Source organism: Periplaneta americana, chromosome 15 (genome assembly GCF_040183065.1).
Source record: "Periplaneta americana isolate PAMFEO1 chromosome 15, P.americana_PAMFEO1_priV1, whole genome shotgun sequence".
Classification (NCBI taxonomy): domain Eukaryota; kingdom Metazoa; phylum Arthropoda; class Insecta; order Blattodea; family Blattidae; genus Periplaneta; species Periplaneta americana.
Window position 1 is genome coordinate 97,563,005 of NC_091131.1, and position 8,577 is coordinate 97,571,581.

General features: G+C 37.0%; 1 long non-coding RNA gene across 1 annotated transcript; it reads left to right on the top strand.

The window, feature by feature from the left end:
* The first annotated feature begins 3,387 nt into the window (after positions 1–3,387).
* LOC138715650 (uncharacterized) lies at positions 3,388–6,003 on the top strand. Its single transcript, XR_011336529.1, has 2 exons — positions 3,388–3,512; positions 5,866–6,003. It is a non-coding gene; the product is annotated as an uncharacterized lncRNA (long non-coding RNA).
* Positions 6,004–8,577: the final 2,574 nt, after the last annotated feature.

Sequence of the window (8,577 nt, forward strand, 5' to 3'; positions counted from 1 at the left end):
AACTGTAGCTCTGTGAAAGACTTATTCGAATTCGAGCAGTTGATATATTATAGGCTGTACCCATCACAAGAAAGGCCATCAGAAGTAATATTATTAAGTAATGGTTTATTAGCGTTTTTAAATAGTTACCATATTTTATAAGCTGTAAATTTTACCAAAATAAAGAAATTATCATTTTTGGTCCTCGACGTTTACTGAAACACTCATATTTTTACATGGACCAAGAATACTACGCTATGAAAAAAACTGTCCATTAATTTAGATTAATTTTTGGTCCTCGACTTTTACTGAAACACTCATATTTTTACATGGACCAAGAATACTACGCTATGAAAAAACTGTCCATTAATTTAGATTAATTTTTGGTCCTCGACTTTTACTGAAACACTCATATTTTTACATGGACCAAGAATACTACGCTATGAAAAAACTGTCCATTAATTTAGATTAATTTTTGGTCCTCGACTTTTACTGAAACACTCATATTTTTACATGGACCAAGAATACTACGCTATGAAAAATCTGTCCATTAATTTAGATGTTGGCAAGATATTTTATGTAAATTGTAATATATATAATTATATAATACTTATCGATAACATTCATACCATTCAACTAATCAGGAGGATGCTCCTATATTACATCTATTCCTTCGAGAAACAGAGTTACCATTCCTTTGACGTAAGTCCATCAGGTCTTGCGACTGATCGCTGGTGGTCCTTAAGGGATATTCACAGCGAATTTTTGATATAGTACGCCAGTCTCCTCCTAACACATCTAAATCAACTTAAACTTGAGGACAACACAAACACCCAGGCCACATATACCAAGAAACAATATTGGTAACCAAGGAAAAATCCTTGGCACAGTCAGAAATTGAACCCGAAACCCTCTGGTTAGGAGCCAGCTCGCTAACCACTAGGCCTATACTAACAGGCTGACAACCAACTTTGGAAATTTTACCATGTCGTTTCTCCTGAAAACTTACTTAATAACGATAACTTACTTTGTTCTAAGTAGCTTTTCATAATTATTCCGTCTTTATTCTAGAGAAATTGACCATCTAGAATCTTCTCTGCCGAATTTTTTAACGCAAAATTTATTTGGATTAGAAGAACCAGATGGTTTCCACTCCTTTGTTTATTCATTTTGATCGTAACAGCTGATCCGTGATTCGTCCACAGTTACAATGCGATCCAAAAAGTTAGAAGAATCCTCTTAAAAATGGTGGAAATACGACTTAGAAATTAGCATTTTCAGTTATTTCTGATCAGCGTTTAGAGATTTCATTTAACACACAATTTTCTCATATCCAAATCGTTACGTACGATGTGAGAGATACATTTATACGAAATTTTCGAGTCTCAAGCCCAATTCAATCACAGCATAGGTATTTCCTGGAGTGAGCAGAGCAATAGATCTTCAAAAGAGTGTTCTTCTTTGATTTCTGTTCTGAAATTTCGAAACCCTAATAATTATTGTGGCGTACGAAGTACAATGATCCCTAATTGAGTCCACCATATCCGCATAATTTTGCATGTCGGATAAGCCTTTCAAAAATTGCTAATTCATCAACCACCGATACTCAGTTTTAACAAAGCTGAAATTTATGACATAGATTATTAAAAATGTACAATATTTACAATAAATTTACCTCTCTATCACCAAACGTAGAGTAACAATTTATCAAACAACATACTATTTTCATACAGTAGTATCCGCTTTCGCTTTTTATTATAACAAAGGACTACCACTACCACTACAATACACGGTGGAAGGGGACCGATGCACTAAAATTTAAGAGGTGATTCTACATGTTAAATATACCAAAACTTTTATTACACTTTTCCTTCGATGAAGCACCGTTAAGCAGGAAAAGAATAGTCTTTGCCCAATGTTTGCAGCGCTCTATTGCGGTAACAGCCCGAGAGAAATATACAAGCAGATAGGTACAAATAATATGAATAGTTAGTGTCTTGAGTTTTATTTTTTTCAAATTAAACCATTTAGCCATGAATTTAATTTCAATAATTGCGAAAAATCGTTAAAATAAATCTCGAAACGTAGCGCATTGTTGTATGTCACCGAGTACAGCACATGTGGAGGAAAAGGTAAAAGATCGGTGGCCGCACTTGCTAGAGTTATTGCAGTAGCCGTGATGTTGCCAAATGTTTCATAGACACATTACGATTTTCTCTAAAACGGTAAATGATAGAAAAAACTTATTTAGATTTTTCAAACTTCTCCTCATGATCTAATACCAGTTTCATTTGTTACCTTCCACTCTGTATGGCAATACGTCTTAAGTATGGAATGTTAGCATGCTTTCCTTCGACAATTTTCTACCACAATAACGTATCAAAACGATGTTAGAAAACTGAGTTAGTTAGTTAGTGGGGTTAAAAAGGGCGCGTCAGCTACTATGGCTATTTGCTCCCTTATCTAAAATCTTTCACTAAACACAAATACAATACAATAACCAGAATGCTTAAAAGAACTAAAAAGCGTTGTCACGGTTAAAACGAGGCAAACAAATGCAGTTTCAACAAGGAGAAGCATAAAAACCATAAAAGTGAGAAGTTCTCAGACCCTATGCAATATTTAAAAAGAAACAACAAAACAATAAAACAAATGCCACCAGAGATAAATTATCTAGCGCATTTATAAAATGTCCGGATGTAAAAGGTCCGAATGTCAAATTTGTTAAAATCGTACACTAAAAAATGTAACCTCCGGATGTAATAGAAAACTGATTTTGTATACAGTACAGTATTTTAATATGATTTCTTTAGACATTTTCCTCGAGTCTTTCTTTTTCTCGTAGCACAGTGACACTAGAAAATCCACATCTGTAGAGCAACGGTTAGCGTGTCTGGCCGCGAAACCAGGTGACCCCGGTTCGAATCCCGGTCGAGGCAAGTTACCTGGTTGAGGTTTTTTCGGGGTTTTCCCTCAACCCAATTTGAGCAAATGTTGAGTAACCTTCGATGCTGGATCCCGGACTCATTTCACCGGCATTATCACAATCTCATTCAGACGCTAAATAACCTAAGATGTTGGTACAGCGTCGTAAAATAACCTACTTAAGAAAAGACACTGGAAATGACATATAGGTATATAGTATTTCAAATATCGAATGTCACAATATGAAACACTGTAACCTATATATCTGAAGTTTACTACTGGTTTATTTTTATTTCGCTGTTTTGTTAAAGATGTAGGCCTAAGTACAATATTGTTTTATGGAAAAGGTTTATAAACCTTCTGTAAAACCCCCGACCTGCTATTTTGTTTTAGGATTTGCTTCCCGAACACAGTTGGCTTCCGAGAAGAGCTTGTCTGAAATAATTTGTTTTAGTAATGTTTTCTTCTTCGTTTTAGATAATCAAATCAAGCAGGTGGAAGACTTGAGCCCAAAGAATCTGGATTGCATGAGGCACCTGGAGATGCGTGGGAACGCGTTGCTTACGACGGCAGGAATATCATTTCCAACTCTGCAAAGTTTATACCTCGTAAGTAGACATCTCATTATTCAAAACAGCACATCATATTCTCATTTTATTTCGCTTTCGTGACCGCACTCCAGAAACTTTGCCTCAGCCACCTTCTGTACTGACGGATTTTAAAATGTAATAGAAAACGATACTCTTAACTTGCTGGCAACAGTCATTTGGAAAATACATAATCAGATTACATGATTTAAGTCTGAGTATAGAAAGTTCTCTCCCACACCTTTGTCTGAAACACTAAAGTGCATGAAGTTACGATAAGTGATCCCCAATTGATTCTGTGAAACGGTTTCCTTATATTTAGCGCTGTACACGTCTTTGCTATTGCTCCTGTTTACTGCAATTCTGTCCTTTCTCTTTCTCTAGTAATGTCACCACATTTTACCCATCATACATTCTATCTTTCATTCCTTCCTTCCTTCCTTCCTCCTTCTCTTCGGTATGTCTCTCCACTGTCTCATTCTCTTCCCAATGTTATTATCTTCTTATTTCTTTCATTATTTGCTCTCATTTATCTCACTTTCTTTTGTTCTTCAGTTACTTCCTCCCTTCCTTCCAAGTTTCAAGGTCCTTCCTTTCTCACTTCCACCTCTCCAGATTCTTCCTCCTTCCATTTCGGCAGTTCGTTCCGCCCTTCCACTTCTCCAGTTCCTTTCGCTTTTTCTCCCCCCTCTCCAGTTCCTTCCGCTTTTTCATCCACCTCTCCAGTTCCTTTCGCTTTTTCTCCCACCTCTCCAGTTCCTTTTGTTTTTTCTTCCTCCTCTTCAGTTCCTTCCGCTTTTTCTTCCACCTTTCCAGTTCCTTCCGCTTTTCCTTTCCCCTCTCCAGTTCCTTCTGTTTTCCTTTCCCCTCTCCATTTCCTTCCGCTTTTTCTTCCACCTCTCCAGTTCCTTCCGCTTTTTCTTCCACCTCTCAAATTCCTTCCGCTTTTCCTTTCCCCTCTCCAGTTCTTTTCGTTTTTTCTTCCTCCTCTCCAGTTCCTTCCGCTTTTTCTTCCACCTCTGCAGGTCCTTCCACTTTTCCTTCCACCTCTCCAGTTCCTTCCGCTTTTTCTTCCACCTCTGCAGTTCCTTCCGCTTTTTCTTCCACCTCTCCAGTTCCTTCCGCTTTTTCTTCCACCTCTCCAGTTCCTTTCGCTTTTTCTCCCACCTCTCCAGTTCCTTTCGCTTTTTCTTCCACCTCTCCAGTTCCTTTCGCTTTTTCTTCCACCTCTCCAGTTCCTTCTGCTTTTTTCCACCTCTCCAGTTTCTTGCGTTCTTCTACCTCTCCAAATCCTTTCTCTCTTCCATCTCTCCAATTCCTTCTTCATTCCCCACCACCTTTTCTGATTAATCCTCCCTTCCACCTCGCCATTTCCTTCTTCCCTCCCTTCCTTTGACGTCTCCAGTTCTTTCCTCCCTTCAAACATCTACAGTTCCTTCCTCCTTTCTGTTTCTAGTTCCTTCCTCCTTTGTTTTTAGTTCCTTCCTCCTTTCTGTTTGTAGTTCCTTCCTCCTTTCTGTTTCTAGTCCCTTCCTCCTTTCTGTTTCCAGTTCTTCCTCCTTTCTGTTTATAGTTCCTTCCTCTGTCACATCTCTAGTCCTTCCTTCCATCTGTCCAGTTCTTTCTCCCCTTCCACATCTCCAGTCTCTTCTTCCTTTCCTTCTAACTCTCCAGTTTTTTTCTCGCTTCCTTCTCTCTCTCCAGTTCCTTGCTTCCTTTCTTCCATCTTTTCAGTTCCTTCCTTCTTTCCCTCTACCTTTCCAGTTCCTTCCCACCTTTTCTTCGCAGTGTTTTCTTCCCTTCCTTCTCTCACCTGTTTCTTCCTTCTTTACATCTCTTCAGTTTCTTTCACATCTCCTCATTCTTCCTCCCTGCCTTCCATCTCTTCTGTTTCTTCCTCCTTTTCTTCCCCTCTCCAGTTCCTTCTCCATCTTCTGTTCTTTCGTCCTTTCCTCTCACTTCTGCAGTTCCTTCCTCTCCAGTTTCTTTCTCCAGAACACCTCAGAGCCTTCCGTCATGCCTTCAATTTGTACAGTTTCTTCTTTCCTTTTCTTTTTCGCTCCTCCAGTTTCTACTTTCTACATCATTACTTCTCGTCTTTTTCTATTTCCATTTTATTCTTTCCTTGTATTCTTCTTCAGTTCTCTCCTCTATTCTAGTCCATGTCCTTAATTTCTTCTTTTTATTGTTAAATTTCATCCTTTTTTTATATGTCATTAGCTCGTTTTTTTCCTGTACTTCATAAATATTCTTTTCTTCCTTGTATTTCAATTCTTCTTAATCTTCCAAACTTAACTCTATGCGCATGTGTTAAATAACATACAATTCAGTTACATAAAACACTAGGAAAGGCCTAAATCTAAATTACTTTCAGGCTGAAAACAAGATTGATAAGTTAGAAGATCTGGAGATACTTGTGAATCTACAGAAACTCCATTTGCGGGACAACCAATTGAAGAAATTAGACGGTTTCAGCAACAAATTGTCAAAACTTACGTACATAAATCTAAGGTAGGACTACTTTCTAAGCAAAGCACCATAACAAAACATACTTAGCAACCGTGCAATATATATTATATCGTATTCAGTATTCATGTCTCTACTACGTCATAAGTCATAACATTATATTTTGTAAATTTATAATAGTTTTTTTTTTACATATTTTAAAGCTAGAAACGGCTACACTATTTTGTTCATTATGCATTAATTAGTCAGAATACCCAAACAGCAGCATTATGAGTTAACTATGAACTGTCAAGACGAATTCACGTATCTTTAATAGTTCACTGTTGAGTTTTCTTTTCTAAAAGAAATTCACTCCATTCTTAGTCAGTGCTTCCTTCATAATTTTTCAAGCTGGGAATATGTAATGTGAGATTGAAAAACTAACCAAAATGTGCTGATTCGTCTATCTGCACATTTTTTTCTAAGTTACCGACCTTCATTCCGGTAAAACACTAAACATTCTTCCATTCTTTTTGGCCATCCCTGTACTGTATGTTGGAGACACTTTCTATAGAAATCAATGGGTATTCTCGAAACTGTCACACTCCTTTTGTAACACATTTTCTTGTAGAGTTTTAGTGAATTTTTCGCCTTTATGGAGAGAAACTCCTCTACAAGTTGCTGCTTAGAAAGTTTTGTACTAAGTTTTAAAACATTTCTCCTTTATTTTCTTTCCAACTACAATTTACCGTCCATTGTTGGTCCACACTTCTACCCATTGTCACAATATTCTTTACTTGAAAGTGAATCTCATAAGCTCTGTATTGTAAGAAGAAATGCGTAACAACGAATTTCGTACTCGACTATATTATAACAAAGCAGAGATGCTGTACGGAGGTTGAAAGGTGGAAATGTCCGGCAAAAGCCGAAACCGTAGCTCACAGAAATATTTTAGTTTAATCTGGAATGCTTATGTGACAAAGGAGAGTTTCACATAGACTAAAACAAATTTATAAGCTATTTATATTCCTTTTGTATTAAATGCTTATTTTGAACATTGTGACGATATGAAAATATACCACTCATTCCGAACTTGCAATCATTACAATCAAAGCCTTTTTAGTCCAGGGTAATTCAGGAGAAATAGTAAATATTTCAGGGAGTGGTTAGTGTGGACTATTCTGGGTAATTGTTTCATAACATGAACATGTGTTCAATTTTCAATCGGTGTGGAAATACATCTGTTTCAATATCGTTTTGTTCTGTTATAAGACAAGCTCCATTCGTAATGCGAGCGACCAATTCTTACAATGTGTTTACTTTGTTTTTGCATACTTCGTCCTTCATAAACCCCTGTTGAAAAAATATACAAGAGTGAAATCTCGGGACCGTGGTGGCCAATGCACGTGACAATCGCTGCCGATCCATCGAGGAATGTAACATTAAAATAATGTAACCTGTGGCTAAAATAGACAGGGACTTGCAGTACTACGTTCTACCGACTGGAGAATGTCTTCTACTTCATCCACAGTTTGTTCTTTTGCACATTCAGAAGAAATACGACTGTGAGAAATGTACCATTATCACGCAGTTTGTTAAAAACATCAGTTTTGAATAGGGATAGGCCTATCTTACGCGAAGTTTTACCGTTAGACAGCAGGGGCGTTCCATGCGGCACAATATGTTATAAGGCTATAGGGGTGTATTATATCTTTTACTAGAGTTGATTTTTTTAAGTTGGTTATTTAACGACGCTGTATCAACTACGAGATTATTTAGCGTCGAAGAGATTGGTTATAGCGAGATAGTATTTGGCGAGATGAGGCCGAGGAATCGCCATAGATTACCTGGGATTCACCTTACGGTTGGGGGAAACCTAGGAAAAGACCCAACCAGGTAATCAACCCAAGTGGTGATCGAACCCGCTCCCGAGCGCAACTTCAGAACGGCAGGCAAGCGCCTTAACCGACTGAGCCACGCCGGTGGTTGCTACAATTGATTACGTTCTCCCGCTTATTGGTTTTCTATGCGTGTCAAAATTGTATTTATAATTATTATTTTGTATAATCTAGTATAATTAAATATAATTCAGTACTTTCTTACATCATAATTTAATTTAATTTAATTTAATTTAATTTACAATAAATAATAGCGTAAACTTGTATAATAATAAGGGGATTCCCCTTAAGAGATGGATGGGCAAATCTGCAGTATGCAGAATATAGATACGAGTAAATTGAACGTTATTGAACCTAAACGAGAACTTTGAGAACGAGGTGCACGAATAATGAACAAATTTAACTTGTCGAAGGTGATTATTGCCTCTTTAATCATTAGTATTGTAAATACCGTACTTGAAAAGTAGGATATGCAGTCATCAACTTGTTTCTTTTTTTTTCATAAGGAAGGGACTATCGGACTTGAATTCCTCGTATTTTTTTCTATGCAATTTTTAATAGGATGATATAATATGATCGCAGTAGTATCACGATTATTCGTGCGTTTTGTAGGTTAAGGACATGCAGTTTTGAATACTATGTAGAATGATTTTGAAAATTTGAAATTAAAACATGGTTCTAATAATTAGTCTACATTAAGATATTACTGATGAAATAGATATTTGGAGTCGAGGCTCCCCTAC